The following is a 22,020-nucleotide window of genomic DNA, read 5'->3' on the forward strand; positions in this document are numbered from 1 at the left end:
AGAGAGGTAAGGTCATAGCTTATGCCTCTAGACAGCTTAAGCCCCATAAAAAAATTTACCCCACTCATGATCTTGAGTTAACAGCTGTCGTGTTTGCCTTAAAAATTTAGAGGCATTATTTGTATGAGGTAAATGTAGATGTGCCTACAGACCACAAGAGGCTGCAGTATGTATTTTCTCATAAAGACCTGAACTTACATCAGAAAAGGTGGTTGAGTTGTTGAAAAACTATGATATGAGTATTCTGTATCATTCGAGCAAGGCCAATGTAGTGGTTGATGCTTTTAGTAGGATGTCTATGAGTAGTGTTACTCACATGAAGAATTGTAAGAAGAAGTTAGTTCAGAAAGTTCATCACCTTGTTCGACTAGGTGTTCGCCTAGTCAATTTAGCAGAGGGTAGCGTATGGGTGCATAATAGTTCAGAATCCTCTTTGGTTTTTGAGGTAAAATAAAAGCAGAATAGAGATCCCAGTTTAGTTAAACTAAAAGAGTCAGCCAGAGATTAGAAAGTAGAGGTTTTCTTCCAAGGGGGAGATGGTGTGTTAGGCTGCCAGGGTAGACTATGTGTGCCATGTATGGATGGCATGAGATAGAGGATTCTTGTAGAGGATCATGAAGCACACTACTCGATTCACCCAGGGGCCACCAAGATATACCGCGACTTGCGAAAATTCTATTGGTGGAGTGGGATGAAGAGAGACACTATAGAGTTTGTAGCTAAGTGCTCGACATGTCAGTAGGTTAAGATCGAGCATCAGAAGCCTAGTAGGTCTATGCAGGAGTTCAGTATTCCCACTTGGAAGTGAGAGGAGGTGAACATGGATTTTATGACGGGTTTACCCCGTACTCACCGCCAACATAATTCAATTTGGGTCATAGTAGACAAGATGAACAAATCAACTCATTTCATACCAATTCATACCTTCTATTCAGCCGAGGATTATGCCAAGCTCTATATTAGAGAGTTGGTCAGATTGCACGATATTTCGTTGTCCATTATTTTAGATAGAGGTACGCAGTTCACCTCTTATTTTTGAAAATCCTTTCAAAAGGGTCTTGGTACCCAAGTTCACCTCAGTACAACCATTCACACTCAGTCAAATGGTCAAGAAGAAATGACCATCCAGACTCTAGAAGATATGTTAAGAGCGTGCGCCATTGACTTTAAGGGTAGTTGGGATGACCACTTGCCTTTGATTGAGTTTGCATATAATAACAGTTATCATTCCAACATTTAGATGGCTCCATTTGAGGCGCTCTATGGAAGGAGATATAGATCTCTCATTGGTTGGTTTGAAGTGGGTGAGGCCACAGTAGTAGGGCCTGACTTGGTATTTGATGCCTTAGAAAAAGTTCAGTTGATCAGGGAAGGCTCAAGACAGCTCAGAGCCGGCAGAAATCATATGTAGATATGTGAAAAAAGGATCTCGAGTTTGAGAATGGTGAGTATGTATATTTAAAAATATCTCCTATGAAAGGAGTGAATAGGTTTGGCAAGAAGGGGAAGCTCAGTCCCCGATATGTCGGTCCTTACCAAATTCTTAGCTATTTTAAAAAGGTAGCTTACGAGCTTAAGTTGCCTTCAGACTTAGCTTCAGTGTACCCAGTATTTCATGTCTCTTTTATAAAGAAATGCATAGGTGACCCAGCAGTTGTAGTCCCTATAAAGGGCATAGATGTTCAGAACAATCTCTCTTATGAAGAGATCCCAGTTAAAATTTTTGATTTTTAGGTTCGCATACTAAGGAACAAAGAGGTTCCTCTAGTTAAAGTTCTTTAGAAGAATCAGTACATTGAGAGAGCTACTTGGGAAGCAGAAGCAAATATGCCGACCAAGTATCCTCACCTCTTCTCCTCAAACTCAGACTCAGCTCAAGGTAACAATTTTCTTTGAATTTACTCAGTTCTATGCTCAGATTACCTTTACAACTTTGTATGGGTTCAGTTGTATAGCATTCTCATATCTGCATACCTTCATGAAATAGCTCAGTCATATGTCATGTCTTCAGAACTCAGTCATGCTTCAGTTATGCATGTCAGTATGATAGTTTAGTATATCAGTAGACTCAGTCATGAAATCATGCTTCAGTTATTCATGATCAGTATATAAATTCAGTCTATCAATATTATCAGCTTAGTCAGTCTCATTCAAGGACGAATGTTCCCAAGGGGGATATATTGTAAAACCCCACAAAATCTTAAGCTTAACTCAGTCCGTTAAAGTTTGAAAAGAGGTTCCAGACTTAAAAATTTCAGCTAAGTGTTTACACCTAGAATTATTTTAGCCTTCATAATTTGATGATCTTATTTTACGACCCTTATGACCTTAAAATGTTGATTCTTGGATTGAATCATTATCAGGTGTGTCAATAGGTTACTTTGGGTGAGTTACGGATTTTTTGGTCCTCGTTTGAATCATATTGAAGTGGCCAAAATAATGGGTCGACGTGATCTAGATGCATCATTTCAATGGATGATTTTTCCCCAGCTTTTAGTGCAATTTCAATGAACCAACACGAACTCGACGCGGTGCGTTGGTCATCGCATTGATGCCATCAACATGGTGTGTCTCTCATTGTGTCATTGGGCATATTTTCAGTCATTAAAACTCCACATCTAGAGGGGTATTTGGGTCATTTTCTCACCCTTTATCATCCCCAAAAATACGAGATTAACCTACTATAAAGACAAATCTCTCATTCTCTCTCAAATTTACTCAAGAAAAAACCCTAGGGTATTCAAATTTGAAGACCAATCTTCAAGAACACATCATCAATCTTCACGAATTTACTTACCAAGGTATGTTAGATGTTCATCCAAGGGTTTTCTTTCACCCTTGGAGTTTAAGAACCTCTTTTAAAATTTCAAGATGGTTGCTTTCATGAATTCCATGTTGAGTTAAATTTATTCATGATTATAATTTAATTTGGGTTCTAATCCATGATTAATTACAAAATTTATATGAATTAAATAGCATGTGTGTAGTTTTATGTAGTTTCATGTTGTTTGGAATTTTGATCATGATGTTTGCATGTTGACTAGTATTATGTGCATAAAATATGCCCCCAAGTGTTTGATACAATGTTCATTAGAGTTGAATATTGAATCATGACATAATTGTATGTGTACAAGTTCATGTCATGCAAGTGTTTGCTAAAATGCCTCAATGAATAAATTGTGACAAAGTGACTACTTATTATGTTTTCAAGATTGTACTAGGTTTTTACTATCTATGCTATTGAGTCCTGGGGCTATCTAATAACCGACAATCTAGCTGCTACCTAGATTTACAGTAGTTTCAGGATAGTCTTAGTGATGTCATGTACAGTAGTACTCAGTCAATAACAGAGGTCAGTATACTTAGTTAGTAACAGAACTTAGTATATTCAGTCAGTTAACAGAACTCAGTGAACTTAATCTAGTTCAGTTAGACAGCACGATCAGTAACAGTTCAGTCAAGCCTAGTACATTCTAGAAATTAGTTCAGTGTCTATTCAGTTAGGAGTAGGAATTAGCACCGAGCCAACCCAGGGATGAGGGCATTCCTGTCAGTAAAAAGGGTTTGACTGTTAGTAGCAGTCCCTCCGTTGTAGAACGACGTAGCCAACATAGGTTGAGATATCTTTTTGCCAGTCTAGGGTTGATACATTTCGTATGAGTTTTTCTGCTAGCGAGGGTTAATGAAAGGGCTTCTTTCCAGAGAGGTTAACTTATAGCCATTGTTAGTATCCTTTGAAAAGGTGCTAACGCCCTTCCAACTGGGGTCACAGGTTGGACCCCAACTTAGTTCATAATCGGGGGTATGTCGGTTAGATGAATACTCCCATAGTTTTAGTTTTAGTTTCAGACTCAACATAAAACCTCAGTTCAGTATTAGAATCAGGACTGCCAGATACAGTCACCTAACTCAATTTAGAACTCAGTTCAGTTCTACAAAATCAGGACTATCAGAAATAGTCACTTAGTTAATAGTAATACAGTATAAGTAAACTCAAATATCAGTCTTTTAGTTTTTAGAACTCATTATCTAATATTAAATATGATCTCAGTTCCGCTATACATAGTTATGTGCATAGCATTACATAATCAGCATTTTGCAGAAGTTTTAGCTATATATTACTCGCACTCAGTTATATTCATAATTTCTCATCCAGTTACTGTTCATGTATATGAACCCCTGCATTCAGCCTTACCTCACCTAGCATACCAGTACATTCAAAGTACTGACGTATACCTTTCTTTTATGCTATGATGTCTTATATCATAGGCTCAGACGCACGGGATCCTGACCTACATAGTAGCCTAGATTATCAACAGCAAATTTTATGGTGATTCCTTATAGTTCGAGGATAGATTACTATTTCAATTATCAGTACTTCAGTAGTCGAAGTTAGTTGGGGGCTTGTCTTATCAACTCCATATTTAGACATTTCAGTTAGATGCTCTTCAGACTAGATTATTTCATATTGTTGTTTAGTTTTCAGTATTTATTTATCAGTATTCAAGTTTTGATTTCAGTTATGAACCTTATGGTAGATTCAGCCTAATTTCTACATTATTACAGAGTTATTATTATTCAGTGATTGCAGTAGGTACTAATCATGGGTTAGCTTGTGGTCCTTCGAGATTATGAGCATCGTGTGACATCCGGGGGTAGACTCAGGGCGTTACAGTATGTACTCAAGCTATCCACAACTTTTCCTTGCGTTGACTAAGTGACCATAGAAACTTGCATATAGCAGTTTGATTCCAAATTCTTAAATTAATGATGTTCATTCCACTTGCACCTTTTGGCAAATAATTTTTATCCCATCCTATCAAAGCTCTTTTTGTAATTATTTTATGTCCTGACCAAAGATATCTTCTACAGATTATTTTGATCATTTTGATTACCTTCTTAGGGAGTAAGAAAAGTTGAGACCAATACGCCTAAACTCCAAACAATACAACTCTAATAAGTTGTAATCTCTCCGCATATGACAATCCTCTGGCCATTCAAGTAGTTATCTTTGACATGATATTCTCTACTAGAGGTTTACATTGTTGTACAGTAAGTCTTTTAGTAGATAATGGTATCCCTAAGTATTTAAAGGGTAGTTCCCCTACATCATAACTGAGAAGACTCTTAATACTACACCTCATTTGTTGGCTGACCCCTCCAAAATATACTTGGCTTTTAGCCAAGTTTGCCTTCAAACCTGAGGCTATTGAAAACATGTTGAATTTTTCCTTTAAGAGCATCACAAATATCTCATCTCCCCTTACAAACATTAGTAAGTCATCAATAAAATCGAGGTGGATAATACCCAATTTTTGACATCTAGGATAGTAGTTAAATTCAGGTTCTGATCTTAGAGTAGCCAAGCATCTATGCAAATATTCCATTAGAAGAACACATATATAGGGGGACATAGGGTCCCATTGTTTCAACCCTCTTCTAGCCTGGATAGTATTAGTAAGACCACCATTAATTTGAAATGTGTAACTGACAATTTTAATACATACCATGATCCAGGTTACCATCCTACTTGGAAATCCTAACTCCTTAAGCATTTGTTCAATAAATGTCCATTCCACAGAGTCATACGCCTTTTGCAGGTCTACCTTGATCATGCATCTTGGTGAGATATGCTTTTTAGTATACTTGTTCACTAGCTCATAACTGAGCAGTATGTTGTCTGAGATAAGTCTTCCTGGTATAAAAGTTAATTGACTTTGGCCCACAATAGTCAATACCATCTATCACTCCCTATATTCTACCAGAAATAACTTTGGATAAAATCTTGTATGGAGTCATACAACAGGTTATGGGCCTAAAGTCCTTATTGTTTTAGGATGAGACTTCTTAGAAACTAATGTAACCACTGTGTTATTTGCAGCTCTGAGCAATTTGTTTTTAAGAAAAATTTCCATAACAACCTCATGAACATCTCATTGAATAATCCTCCAAGCTTTCTTGAAAAAACATGCATTGAAGCCATCTATGCCCGGAGCTTTGTTATTACCAATGCTAAACAAAGCATCCTGAATTTCCTTCAGTGTGACCTCCTTGCACATCATTTTTTGTTGTTGAGTGGTGATACTAGAACCTTGTCTCATAATAGTCAAGTCAATAGCTGGTATGCTAGTTGTTGCAGTCCCTAGAAGCCCCTTGTAGAATTGAATAATCTCTCTTTCAATATCATCTGACTTTTGTAGCATTCTCCCATCTAGACTTTTCAAAACTAAGATATTATTTATACTTGCTCTAGCCTTCATACAGTTAAAAAAGTATATGTTATTACCATCCCCTTCCTCTATCCAGTGAGCCTTAGATTTCTGTTTAAATACCCTTTCCTGGATGCCAAGCCATTTATTGAGTTCCTGTAATGCCACTTTTTCTATCACAACCAAGTTTGAATCTATGTAAGAAGTTAACAAGGATTGGATACCTATTAGATAGTCCCGTGCTTCATTGATTCTCTTATCCAGACTTCCCATAACTCAATGCTTCAATAATTTAATAGGTTCTTTACATAACTTAAGTTTGTACGATAGCTTGTACATACAATCACACTCTATATGTTGATGCCATGCACTGTCCACAATCTGTAAAATCTATCATCATCAGCTAGTGCATTAATAAATCAAAAAGGTTTTCTTCTTTGTTCTCCTCCTTCTGTAATTTTAAAATAAATAGAAGAATGATCGAAAAAGTGATTCTCTTGGTATTGCGCAGTAATATTTCCATATTTCCTTACCCATAGATCATTGCACATGGACCTATCTATTTTTATCCACACATGCCCATTAGTCCATGTAAGATATCTTTCTGATATTTTCATATCAGTTAATGTTAAGATATCAACAACATGTTCCAAATCTCTAGTTTCACTATCTGCTACAGGTTAGCCCCCAGTTCTATCATTTATAGATAATGGAGAGTTGAAATCACCACAAATGTACCAATGCTTAGTCATATTTGTACCAATTCTGATAAACCAGCCCATAGCTCCTTTTATCTTCCAGGCTATTATTACCATAAACCATAGTTAATGAACATATGAAATCCCCCTTCTTGTCATTAATGATGCAATGAATAAATTGAGAATGTGTCTCCTGATGTATCACACTCACCTCCTCGTCTTTCCAGATGATCCATATTCTTTCATTTTCTACCTGTGCATAATTGTGAATAAAGTTCCATCCCTCAACACAATTCAATAAACTAGTATGAAACTTTGGAGTCTTTACTTTTGTTTCTAGTAATTCTGCCAAACAAAATTTATGTTTCTTGAGATAAGCTCCCAAATCTCTTTGTTTGAAGGGTCTATTCAAGACCCTTACATCCCAAGCTAGCCATTTCATGTAAAAGTTGGATTGTCCCCCATCTGAAGGTCTGCCTAGAGCAATAGTATCCACCGTACCAAGTACTAAAAGAGAAAAAAAATTTGAGTCTTCATCAGAGGTCCGCTTTGCACTAACGCAGATCCATGTGCAACCAGTTCAGCGTAATACATGCTTTCCATTCTATCTTTAGAGGTGCTACAGAAAATTGTAGCCTTTAGAGTCACCAACAGGTTAAAAATTTTTGTTTTTCCAGATTGCATCCATTCTTTAATCTCATTATCTTTATTTATTGGAGGTAAGTGCACAATAGAAGGTTGAGATACACATTGTGCATTAGATATAACCTTTATTTGAGTTACGTTATTATCCCCTTGAGTTAAAGTAGGTTTGCCAGCCCATCATTGTACCAACTTCCTAGTCTCCTGATGCTTCCCTTTTTGTCTTTGTACTGGTCCTTATGGTTTCTTTCCATCTCCTATTTTAGCCTGCGGTATCAATACATTTTCTCGTTTACAAATATGACTATGTTGTAAGCATTTAGGAAAATACAACGGTTGCCAATCATAGGCCACCAATTGCATGAATTTTCTTCCAAAAGGATCTATAATCTCAATCTCCTTAGGCCGCTCATGGGTAATATCAATATCAACAAACACTCTTGCATAAGATATTCGAGATTGTTTTTTTGTATACTCATCTGAGAATAGGGGTTCTCCCAGGCGACTTGCAATCTTGCTCAAAGTTACATTACCCTTACAATTTAGAGGAAGATTCAACAGTCTTACCTAGAGAGGTATAGTTCGAGGAAACTCTTGTTGAAAATCAAAAGTTGGGGATCATATTTTCAAGAGCAAAGGCATACTATTCATTGTATAAAGTTCAAAATATAAGATTTCATCTCTATCCAGTTGGTTCTGAAATTTCACAATATAATATCCCTTGTCATGTAAGAACAATTCCGGTAAAGCTACATTATTCCATGTTTTTACAATGTACGAGCTCATATATGTAAAATTGGGAACATCACCCATAGTATAGAGAATCAATGCATTACTCTATTGTTTCATGTGCTCTACCAGATCAGTCGATTCTAATGTAACAGTAGGCTTACCATCAATCACTGTAGGAGGCATAAAGGTTGAAGCCATACAATTGATGTAATTCTATTTTGAGTGAATAATCCTGACCAATTTTGTTGGTATGCGCTATTTTCCTTTTTTTCAGTATCTTCCTTCCCTGGTATATCTATATTCTCCTTAGTTATCACCCTCTGGTCTACCTGAATTGACGAGCTAACATCGCCTTCCAGTAATTGTTGTGTCACTCCTTTCTCCTCTCGTTGCATTTTTGGTGTTACTGCCTTTAGCTTTAGATCAGTCATATTCAACTTTGGATCTACCTCTGTAAGCTTTGAACCACCAACATCCAGCTTTGGGTCCATCAATTTTACCCTGACACTATCATTCTGCGGGACTGCCGCCACGATACCTGGAGTTACTATTCCACTAATATTTTGGTACTAATTAACTTGCAATGCATTACATTTTAATCAGATAAATTTACTTATTTATATACCAAATGTCTAGGAAATAAACTTTTTAAAAATTGTTTTCTAATACTTTTAAAAAAAAAAAAAAAATATTGTAAATCCTTTATAGGTTCAAATAATATTTTTTTTATTAGTTACGATATACTTGCTATGAATATTACTAATATTTTATTCCAATTTTAGAGGTTTCATAAAATTAATTTTTTCAGGTGACATATTTATACCACTAATATATTTTACATTGATTTGAGATCATAAGATTCAAAAATATCTTTTATTTTCTTAAACTCAGTTTCAAGTCAAAACATGACAATCAAATTGAAATGATTTGGTAATTTTTACTGTTTACGGAGAGACAATTTTTTTTTGATTTCCCATCCGGTGTCCGGTATCCGCATTGGAGCCCGACTAATCCGTATTCGCACCAGGTAGGGACTCATTCGGGGATAGCACTCTCAACAGAGTTTTTTCTATGCCCAAAATCGAACCCTCAACCTCTAATTAAGGGTGGAACAACCCAGGGAGAGATAAATTTAAGACCATGGAGAAGTATGCTCAATAAGATAAAAGAAGGGAATAAGAAAAGCAGCTGGAAAGATAAGATACCCTATGCTTATTGGAGGGGAAATCCATTCGTTACTCACGTCAGAAAGACCTTATGAAGTGTAATGTTACTGACAAACAGAATTGGGATACTCTCTTCTATGTCCAGGTATATTTGCTTAACTTTCTGGAGATGATATTTTTTAGTTGGCTTTTCAATTAGTGTTCGATAATTATTAATTTAAATTAGTGTTGCACTATTTGAATTTGAGACTTTTAATTAAGGGTGGATTAATTCTATCTATCACACCACAATTTTTAATGATACCTTTTAGGCACATTGTTTTTGATACTTATTAATTCAGATTTGTGTTGCGATATCCAAAATTGAAACTTCTAATTATAGATGAAAGGATTTGTTAAAATGTATATTGTAGCATTAGTTTTCTGATGCAGTAAAATAATTTTGACTGTTTTATTGTTTTACTGATTTAGCTACTCTAAGCAATTAGTTAGTCGAATAGTTATGCAAGTTGTTAGGAGTAGTTATTAGAAGGTTCTAGAAGATCATGTGTGACTTATGTGAGTCTATAAATACCAAACATAGTAGTCACATAATGTAACTCTTCTAGCTTATCAATGAAGCTTACTTCTTTTCTTTCAATATAATTACAAAAATACAGTTCTCTTCCTCTTCAATGTAGTCAGCTTCTGTTCTTAGCGAGTCGCCTCAAATGTTTTAACAGGATCCTATCTTATCATAATTTTTAATAATACTTTTTAGGTGATGTTAGAACGCCACATTGTGTTTCATACTTATCTATAATATATTAAAAGTGTGAAGGGCCTTAAAAATATTGTTTGAACTTTTTGCCCTTCACTAAAAGTTTCTACTTTAGACAAAATCGTCTTTTTACCTTTTTTATAATTTATTTTATGATATTAAATATTTATCATGACTAAAATAAATAGACAAATTAAATTTTTAATGGAGAAGATTTTCCTTAAATCCCTAAATTGTGTCCAAAAAAATGGGTAACAAACCTTTTCCCAACTAAGGTTGACCCAAAAAATAGGCAACAAAAAAAGGTAAGAAAATATTATTTTAAAAATGAAAATATATTAAGACTTGTAAAATATATGATTCCTAAAACAAATAGGAAGAAATTAAAGCTCCTAAAAAATAGGCAACAAATATTTTAACAACTAAATCTGGCCCAAAAAATAGGCAGAAATCCTCCTAGCCAAACGTCCACAAATAAAAATTGGTCAAGAAAATATTGTATTTTTGTCCATTATTAAAAATCTCTACTTTAGATAAAATCATCTTTTTACCTTTTTATAATTATTTTTATGACAATAAATATTTATCTTTAATAAATAAATATAAAAATTAAAATTAAATAGAGAAGGTTTTCCTTAAATCCATAAATTATTTCCAAAAAAATAGGTAACAAACCTTTTCCCAATTATATTTGACCCAAAAAATAGACAAAAAAAAGACGTCAAAAAAAAAAAAAATTGGTAAGAAAATATTGTTTTAAAAGTGAATTATATTAAGACTCCTAAAATATATGATTCCTAAAACAAATGGAAAGAATTTAAAGCTCCTACAAAATAGGCAACAAATATTTTTTACAATTAAATTTGGCCCAAAAATAGGCAAAAACCCTCCTAGGCAAACGTCCATAAATAGAAAATGGTCAAAAAAAATAAATTGTATTAAAAGTGAAAATATATTAAGAGTCCTAAAATATATAATTTCTAAAATAAATAGGCTAAGAGTCCTAAAATATATGAAAATAAACACATTATTAAATTTTACGGTGATTTTTCTTTCTTGGATAACTTCACATGATTTTGAAGTCCCAAATCATAAAAACTACCATTCATGAGGACATTGAACCACATACCTTATAACTATATGAAGGAGTTTTGTTGCTTCATCGGATTCTTCGATAATCGAATTTAGTGCTGTATCGCTATACATATGAAATTTTAATTTTTTAGAGGTAATTCTTTTTATGTTGTGTTCCTTATCACACGATTTAAATTTCAATACGTCTTGATCTTGAAGAACTTACTATAGATTTTTCTTTATGTTTGTGTTAGATGAATATTATTATGTGGCATGTGGCTATCTCACAAAAAGCCAATAAGTATAAGAGTTGTACATATGATTTATGCATTATGTTTGACTATAGTAGCTGGAAGTAGATATTTTGTTATCCATTATGATGTTAAAAAGTAATATAGTTGAATATTATAAAGATCCACATGTGAGAGTATGCCATCCACCGACTTCTGATATCTTAAAATGGTAAAGTTATATAATTTATTTTTTGTATGGTGAAGATATTAAGATTAATCTTATGATTTTGGTAGATAATCATAATCCTTTATGTTACATGTGGTTACAGATATTATAGCAGAGGTAATCAAAACCTAAATTTCTTGTTTTTTTTATTTAGCTTTTTTTTTTTTAGAATATATTCATTGCAAATTCTATCATTCAAATTTCTCACATTAGAAATACATTGTGTAATTCTATTTTCTTAGTTTCTCAATAGATGTATTTCGATATCCGCATTGAAACTCAGTTGAATCCAAATTCTAAAGTCCCATATTAGGGAGTAACTAATCTCTAGCAAAAGTTACTTGAGACCAGTTGTGCAAAACTAAAGTTGTCAAGGTGTAGAAAATTGATGACCAATGTAATAACATGATAGTAACTTATATTATGATCAAGAATTAGGTCTTTTTTGGGTGAACCTAAATTGTAATTTTGAAGCCAATTATTATTGTATCTTAATTTGAGGTTGTTACTTAGAAACACCGACATCTTATTTAAGATGCCACAAATTTCAGCTACGAAAACTAAGGGCACAAAGTTTAAATTTGGTGTCATGGTGATCTCAATCCATCAAATTGAAGGAAACTACATGGGTTACTCATTTTTTTTGGGTCAGTGTTTCTCCATAAGATTATTACAATGAGAAAGGCAAAGTATAATAGTCGGTGTCGTTGCTTTAGTTGATTATACAGCAGAATCCAAATACTTGCTGAAAGAGATGTCTAAGAACAATATTTCTATGTAATGAGGTTGGCCAAGTAGAAAACGTTAGATTAATTTTGTTATAGTTAAAGGTCGACGATCACTCACTAGGATTGGTTAGAAAAACAGTTGTAAATATATTATATCCTTGTTGCTTGATGGCAATTCAACACTTTGAAACCTAGAGTATGTACCTTTGGCAGTTCTGCGCCTTATTAAAAAAAAGTCATTAAATTGTGTTAAGAATTCGTGCCCTACTGATTATATTATTTTCGCCTAACTGTTGCCTATCGATAGAATGGGTTACCTGACGCGTTTCAAGAAAACAGTAAATAGAAAGTAAAGAACACAATCATTTTTACGTGAAAAACATCCTGCTCAAAAGGTGTAAAAAACCACAACCTGCACCTTTACAGGATTTAATCCCAACTTCACTAAATAACTATGAGCCTCAACAACGACTGATTACAAAACTCTTGTAACCAACAAATAAAAATTATAAACTCTAATTCCTTTAACACAACGACTAAAAATTATAAACTCTAATTCCTAACTACACATACACCTCCCAAGGTATGCGTTCCCTAAGTCTTTGAGTTTTTCCCAACTCAAAGACTAGCTCCTAGTTCAGTTTATAACACACTGAAACTAATATTACATCAATAGTTCAAACACAATGAGCAACTCTAAAAATCAACTGGAAAACTCTTAGTTGAATTCTATACTTAGGACCAGGTTCTTCAATGTGTTTCTTCAGTGATTGAGTAGCACTTTGTGAAGTCAATCTGTCGATTGTGCTTTTCTACTTTGTAAGTGCGTAAGTTATTCTGAATAATGCATCTTCTATTTTGTAGACACATGATTTTGGATCCTCCTTGAATTTTCATTTATTTTTTTGATATTAAATATTTATATTTGATCCGATATTGTTTTAATTCTTATTTTATTTTGAATAAATTTTTAGTTAAAAAGTAAATAACTAAATGAAGTTAATTTTAGGATATTTTATTTTCATTCCAATTTTTTTAAAAATATATAAAAATAAAAAATATTTTTTTTTTAAATAAATAAGTTAGTAGTTTTAGTATTATCTTAATTATATTTATTTTTGACTATTTTAAAACTTTTTAAATATAAAAAATAATTGCTTATTATTATTATTATTTTATTTATTTATTATTTTTATTTGTTATTATTATATTCTAAAATATAATATAATATAATATATATATATATATATATATATATATATATTTTAAATTTGAAAATGATCCTATCCTATCTAAACAAAAACTATTCCTCCCAAGAACCCTACTATTTAAAGACTCTTCTCCCCAGAAAAAACCAACGTACAATCTACACAATATTCTACCTACACATTGAACATCAGAACAAATGGAGAAACACAAGGCCAATAAAAAAAAGAGAGAAAAAAAAAAGCAAAATTGGAGAAGAAAACGAAGAAAAGAAAGAGTGGTGGATCAAGTTTTGAGTTTCGTTTGAGTTTCCGGGGATAACGTTCTTGTATCTATGTTTAATTAAAATCATCACACAGGTTCTAATTTTAATCTTTTTTTTTGTAAGTTTCGTTATGAATATAATTAAAGTTATGTTAAGGATCTCATAGTTTAACATGTGATGTTTTTTTTGTTTACTGTATTTAATTTCCATTGTTGCGTTGTGAGTTATTTTTTTTTTTGTCTAGGTGATTTTTTTTTATTAATGATAGATATTAAAGTTTCTGAATAAATAAAATTGTAATGCTTTTCTTAAAAAATACCCATTTACTGTTTTGCTTTGGATTAATTTTAGTTTTAGTGGGATTAAGATTTTTATTTGTTTGTTTGTTTGTTTTAATGGATTATAAGAAAGTTTCTTTTTTCTTTAACTAGTGATTACGAATTGGATCGTTCCATTATTGATGTTTACTCCAGTAATGATAGTAGTAATATTTGTTCTTACAATGATTGTGGGAATGAGAAAAAGTGAATAACAAAAGGGTAGTGATTCTTCTAATATTTTCCATCCACCTGCACAGGCATCATATTTTGTTTTCTTCTCACACACCTTCACAGATATATACACAACACTACACATATGCACACGACACACATACCTCACTGCAAACACATTACATCACACAAATACACTGATACTAATTTTAGAAAATAGATTAAAAAATAAAATGATCAGTTTTTTATGACTTTGTATTATTATTTTATTATTATTATTATTATTATTATTATTATTATTATTATTGTTTTTCTATTATTATTTTTTTCGTTAATAAATCTTAAATAAATTTGATTAATATATCACTTTAAATGAATTTTGTTCAAATTTTATTGTTAAAAGGTATGTAGCATTTTAAATAGATAAAAATTATTACAAGTTTAAAAATAACGAATTAATGTCTTTAACGCTAGGCAAATTCTTAGGCACGTTAAAATATTCGTCTCAATAAAGAATGCGGCGTATGCATCTTTTTGAGACATTTAAAAATTCAAGGATGCAATAATGCACCTTGGAAAATATTTTTCTAAAATTTAACTTTCACATATTTATTTAATATAAGATATATATAGACATATTAGATCTTAAAAATGAGCGAATTAAGGTCTATAAATATAAATTATTAAAATAGTTTAAGTCAAGATAAGTCAATAAAGCGACCGTGCTTGAACCACGGGACTCGAGGGGTGCCTCACACCTTCCCCTCAGTCAATTGAATTCCTTACCCGGTCTTCTGTTTTCGCAAACCAATATAAAGAGTCATTTCCTTTTGATCAGGGATTCAAAAAGGTGACTTGGAACACCATAATTCAATTCCAAGTGGCGACTTTGTTAATACAATAATCCCTATTCAAAACCGTCACTTTAATCGGGAAAATCCTTCGACCCCGATCCCTTCGGGCGAAAAAGGGATGTGACATCTCTGGCGACTCTGCTGGGGAGTAATAAGAATTCAAGCTCTTTATATTGACTTATACTTTCTTTAATTATTGTTGATATTATGTTTGTTGGCTTTATGTGCTACTTGTCGCTCATTTTACCGCTTTGATATTGATTGAGCTATATTATAAACTGTCTTCTCTTGCGCACCCCCTCTGAGTCTCTAAAATAGGATAGAAGGAATGCAACGCATGCATCCTACTTTCTTTTTGAGATAGCCGGAGTGTCAAGGTACCTGGTGAAGGATTATAGTCACACATGTTAGGCGGGTTTCGGATCGACAACGAATGCAGTGTTGCCCTGCTACCGACCAAGTTGTCCCTCTCCGGCTCAAGTGTCCACTCGGGTAAGCCAGTCTAGACACCTATCCCTATTAGGCTTAAAGTTATAAGAACTGAAAACTCAGAATCTGGTTATCCCTATTAGGTGCCGCTTTATTTGCATCATATGCATTTGACTTAGCGGGACTCGGTACAGGGGCCGGTTCTGTCTAGGACAAGTGACCTACTTTATAAATACCAAAATGTGCATCCTACGCGCTCTTTGACATTTTTTTGGAAGGTTGTTTGTTTGTCGACCGGCTTTAGGCAACTTTAAAATGCAAGAGATTATATTATCCTCAAATTTAGTGAATCATTTTTCAAAAAAAAAAAATTATTTTTAAAAGAAAGGAAAATTGTAGTAACATAGTTTTACGGTCCTCATGAACTACGAGGGTCTGATTCTGACTCTTAATTGAGATACGTAGGAAGCCCTTTTTCGGGGTACAACCCCATCTTTTGAAAAATTATTCATAGATTTATTGGGGAATATTTTGAAAATATGATTACTTTCATAATTATTTTTCTTATTCACAAGTTCAATTTTTCTATATATATCTTAATAGCCCAGAATCTTTAGGGATCATAAGGCTAAGTTTTACAAAATAAAAAATATATATAAATCTTAATAGCCCTGAATCTTTAGGGATCATGAGGCTAAGTTTTTACAAAAAATATAAATCTTAACATCCCTGAACCTTTAGGGGTCTTGAGGCTAAATTTTGTACGATATAATTTTCAAGAACTACGCACACCTGATTCTCATTTTATTGAGATATGTAGGCAGTCCTCAATGGATTCGGGGATCTTTTAAAAAAGGGTTGTTTTCCCTTTTAAACTAAAAAAAAAGAAAAAAAAAGTTGTTTTCAAAAATGAAAAAACATATTATTTAATAAATAAATAAATAATTTTCTCATTATTAAAAAAAGGTATATTTCTTCGTATCTCCAATTTTCACGAACTACGCACACCTGATTCTCATCTTGGTGAGATACGTAGGCAACCCTTCTGGGGTTCGGTGATCTTTTCAAAAAAGAAGATAAAAGAAAAAGAGTTTTTGAAAAAATGTTGCATTCTGACGCCTTTGTTATTTCTTATACAGTTAGTTTAAGGTGGTTGGTTTGTGGTATTTTGGCTAGTCCTCCACATCACACCGAATCTAAAGAAAGTTTAGCTGTGTCCAACAAGAATATAGAGAGTGGCCTCATAGATCAAACAAAGAGTCAGGAAAATTAGAGTTTAAAGGAAGAGAATTTGAGACTAAGGCAACAAATGATGGAAATGTATCAAGCTTGGGCCAGTGGGCATCCCTCTCCTCTGTTTCCCACCATTAAAGACTGGGGCATGTCTTCAAGTGTCAACTAGGTCATGTCTTCAAGTGTCAACCTTCTTCAAAGCTTTGAGATATCAAAATTTAAGGAACATGATGGACATGAGGATTCTGTGAAGCATTTGGACGATACTGCAATCGATCAAGGGAAATTAAAAAAGGAAAGAAGAAGAAAAATACATTTATTGTCATGCCAGGGCCAAAGAAGAGTTTGAGAGGTCCAACCCACCAATACTGTCAGCCTCAATCCCGAGCTTACATATGAGATCCACACAACCACATACAACAAGGTTCCTTTCTCCAAAATCCAAGAAATTCCATTCTACTTCCTCAATATTCTTTGAACAATGCATAGTCGTATGCTCATTCATCTTCCTATCCATAATGGCATGCCTCGTACCCTCGGTGTTGTCCTCGACACTCATAAATTTACCAAAAAGCCTCTAAATCCAAGTTTCATCCGAGGCCAGAGTTTGCAATGAGAAGGAAGACAAAGGATAATTTCACGCCAATTGGGGAGTCCTATACCAGTTTGTTCCAGACATTGAGGCAATGGGGCATGATTACTCCCATCCCTGGATATATTTCTGATCCACATTCAAAATATTTTGATCCTAATGTACGATGTGCTTATCATTCTTATATGCAAGGCCACAGTACTGAGGATTATCGTATTTTGAAAAGAGAAATAGAGAAAATGATTCAAGAAAAATTGATTGTGGTGAAAAACGTTGGCACCTCAACAGTCCCACAGAGTTCTTCGCCAGCATATGGTACTGCACGATATGTGGGAAACAATGAGTCAAGTATGGGGACTCAGAACTTATTTGTTAAAGGAAATGTGTCTGAAAATGGTGGAAGCTCTAGTCATGTTGATATGCAAATCAGTGGCTAAATTGTCAGGCTGGGAAATTGAGAAGTCACCCCTCTCCCTACTAGGAAGAGGTCTAGTAGTTTTTTTTTCTTTTATCCAAATTATTTTAGGGTTGTAGTTTAGGACCTATCTTTTCTGATTTTCTTATCATTTTTGTTCAAACCCTTCTATCTTTCTGTCAACAAAATGTGTGTCTCTTTTGTTTTTATTTATCAATAAATATTGTCCTTTTTTTAATTCAAAGAGCTCTTTCTATGGTGATTTTGGTAATATGATAAGCATGTTGAATTTTGAGCCAGATCTTAAAATCCAATCTAATGCTGAAACATTCGATCAAGAACATACAATTGAAAAAACATGTAAGAAAAATAAGTAAAGTGTTGAGATGTTTTGAGGACCTAGTTACATCCTCACTCGAATGTTTTGAGGCAATCACTTTGAGAATAAAAAATGACTTGCTATTCAATGAGAAGGTTCAACTCAAGCATTTTTGAATGAGATCAATCAAAGGATATCTAGTTTCTATTGTCAGAAAAAGCAAAAGAAAGTTAGCTAAAAAAAAAGAGTCGTCTGTTATGAGGAAAGTACAATACAAGTAGACCTGTATGGTTTACAAGTTTAAAAGAAGTGACACACGTGCATGTGCTTAGTCACGGTCAATATTGAAAAGATGCGTATGATCTTCGTGTTTCATTCCTAGATTACAGTTATGTACTTGAATTTATAAGGATTGATATGACGAAGGCATTTCATTCTGCTATCCAAATATTGTGTCATCCTCTGTTATCCCTTCTGAGTTTTTGTTTTATTTCTTTTATATCCCTCTTTTGGAATCAAAATAGAGTCTGAAAAAAATTCAAAAAAAAAAGTGTCAAGAAAAGAATAGAGTCAGAAAAGTGTCAAGAAAAAAATGGAGTCGGGAAAAATATCTCTCTCGAAGAAAAAAAGAAAAAAAAAGAAAAATGTCAAGAAAAAAGAAAGAAAGAAAGAAAATCAAGCAAAAGAACAAAATTTCTGAACTACGTTTGACTTGATTCTTGCTATGACTAGATACGTAGGCAGCCCTACTCTGGGGTTCAGTCCAACCAAAAGAAAATTCAAATTACCTAGAATGAAATGAAACTGGGCCAAAGTTTATTTCCTTAAAAAAATCGATTCCAAAAGTTGTATGTTTCACCCAATATTATGTAAATTTTTGAGCCACATGCCTCCCTTTCTTTCTGACCCTTTCCAAAAGCCAAGTTACAACAAAAAAAAGACCTTTAGATCGATCTTTGAGAATGTCAAGGCTAAACATGTTATGAGTACATGATGTTTCGTCTTTGGGCATTATTTTAAAAAAAAGATGAAAAAATGAATGAGTAAAAATGAGAGAGTCTTAATGGTGAAAACTTTTTTGGGCACCATAAGGCCAAAGTGAGCTGAGAAAGAAATGAAAATGAGATAGGCATTGACAAAAACCCATTAAGGTGCCACTAGCCTAAGAAGGATTGTGATCTAAAGGGAGAATATTCAAGATTTATTTCATTTCAAACTCAATAAGTGGACAAAAGTTGTAATGATTAGTGTGGGTAGATCAGGTTATTTAATTCAAAATGCATGTCATGATTGTTGGATTCGGTTACCACACCTAAATAAGTTTTCTCTTGTCATTTCAAAAAAAAAAGATGCCTATTGTTTTTTTCTTTTCTTTTTATATTTATATTTTTGATTTTTTATGGTATCTTTGTCATTAGATAAAAATTATTGTCATTTTTCTCGTGTCCTTGAGTCGAGTCTGTAACATAACAAGTGAGAAATGATCTCAAAACTTACTACTAACTTCTTCAATTGCACAAAGCAAGATAAAAAGCCAACACATGAAAGAGACATGATTGTGAGCCAAAATAAGGCATGCAGAAAGTTTTGTCAACGGACGAGTCTGGGAACTCATGAAAATACCAAGGTTCAAAGGGTTTATTTGGGGAGCATGGAAAAGTAGAAATATTATTTTTGTTTCAAAGTCACTTTTGATAATATGAGTTTGGGTTAATGATGCATCAAGTTGGTGATGGATGCTAATAGTTGGAAGTAAGGTTAAATATGACGAGGACAAGAGTGCTTGCCACGAAAGCTAAAGCCACAAACCTGTCACCATGTTTTTGAACTCATAAGTTTTCTTTGATGAAACAGGAAACATGTTACTTTCAAATCAAAACCTTCAAAGCCTAAATATTAAAAGATGTAATTCCTCATTTTTGCAAATGCAAGAGGCGATATTGCTACACATGTTTAGTAATCACAATCATGGTAAAAACTCATCATCCATTACTCCTTGAAGACGTACTTTCTAGTCGAGTCATTTAACCCCTAGGAGACACTTTTTAGTCTGAATAAGTCAGTTTTCATTTGTTAGTTGAAATACTTCCTAATTTGAACATTTACTCCTAGAAGACGTACTTTCTTGTCGAGTCATTTCATTTAACCCCTAGAAGACGCACTTTCTAGTTGAGTCATTTCATTTAACCCCTAGGAGACGCACTTCCTAGTCTGAATAAGTCAGTTTTCATTGGTTAGGTGAAGCACTTCCTAACTTGAACATTCACTCATAGAAGACGCACCTTCTAGTTGAGTCCTTCAATTTAACTCTTAAGAGGCACACTTTCTAATTTTGGTCATCAGTTTTACTCTGACGAGATGCATTTCTTTAGCAGGGCTTTGATTCACACTTTTTCTGTACTTTTCAAAAACTGTAATTGGATGATGCTCACAAAATTTTCTAGTACAAACAGGGGCAAAAATTTTGTTCGTGTTTATTGAATTTTACTTTCTGCTCAGGACCCTCCTGAAGAATGGGACAGGATCCTCCTGAAGAATAAAAATTTATTTTTTATGATTAGGGTCCACCTAAAGAATGGGACAGGACCCTCCTGAAGAAAAAAAAGTTTAGGAGCCCGACTGAAGAACAGAGTGAAGAAATTATAAGTCCAAGAGGCCGCTTGAAGAACAGAGTGAAGAATAAAAAAGTCCAGGAGCCCGCTTGAAGAACAGGGTGAAGAAATTATAAGTCCAGGAGCCCGCCTGAAGAACAGGGTGAGGACAAAAGAAAGTTTAGGAGCCCGCTAGAAGAACAGGGTGAAGAAATTATAAGTCCAGGAACCCGCCTGAAGAACAGGGTTAAGAAAAAAAAGTCTAGGAGCCCACCTAAAGAACAAGGTGAAAAAATATTAAGTCCAGGAGCCCGTTTGAAGAACAAGGTAAGAAAAAAGAAAGTCCATGAGCCCGCCTGAAGAACAGGTGAAGAAATTGTAAGTCTAGGAGCCCGCCTGAAGAACAGGGTGAAGAAAAAAGAAAGTCTAGGAGCTCGCCTAAAGAACAGAGTGAAGAAAAAAGAAAGTCCAGGAGCCTGCCTGAAGAACAGGGTGAAGAAATTTTAAGTTCAGGAGCCCGCTTGAAGAACAGGGTGAAGAAATTGCCAGTTCAGGAGCCCGCCTGAAGAATAGGGTGAAGAAAAAAGAAAGTCTAGGATCCCGCCTAAAGAACAGGGTGAAGAAATTGTAAGTCCAGGAGCCTGCCTGAAGAACAGGGTAAAAAAAAGTCCAGGAGCCCGCCTGAAGAACAGGGTGAAGAAAAGAGAAAGTCTAGGAGCCCGCCTGAAGAACGGAGTGAAGAAATAACAAGTCAGGAGCCCGTCTGAAGAAAAAGGTGAAGAAATTGTAAGTCCAGGAGCCCGTCTGAAGAATAGGGTGAAGAAAAAAAGAAAGTTTAGGTGCCCACCTAAAGAACATGGTGAAGAAAAAAGAAAGTCTAGGAGCCCGCCTAAAGAATAGGGTGAAGAAATTGTAAGTCCAGGAGTTCGCCTGAAGAACAGGGTGAATAAATTGTAATTACAAGAGCCCGCCTGAAGAACAGAGTGAAGAAAAAATAAAGTCCAGGAGTCCGCCTGAAGAACAGAGTGAAGAAATTTTAAGTCCAGGAGCCCGCCAGAAGAATAGGGTGAAGAAAAAGGAAGTCCAGGAGCCCGCCTAAAGAACAGGGTGAAGAAAATCAAGTTCAGGAGTCCGCCTGAAGAACAGGGCGAAGGAAA

General features: G+C 34.1%; 1 pseudogene; it reads left to right on the plus strand.

Moving 5' to 3' along the window:
• Positions 1–292: 292 nt before the first annotated feature.
• The window catches only part of LOC124898556, a 40,222-nt pseudogene continuing 18,494 nt past the window's right edge, over positions 293–22,020 (plus strand).

This window comes from Capsicum annuum, chromosome 5 (assembly GCF_002878395.1).
Source record: "Capsicum annuum cultivar UCD-10X-F1 chromosome 5, UCD10Xv1.1, whole genome shotgun sequence".
Lineage (NCBI taxonomy): Eukaryota > Viridiplantae > Streptophyta > Magnoliopsida > Solanales > Solanaceae > Capsicum > Capsicum annuum.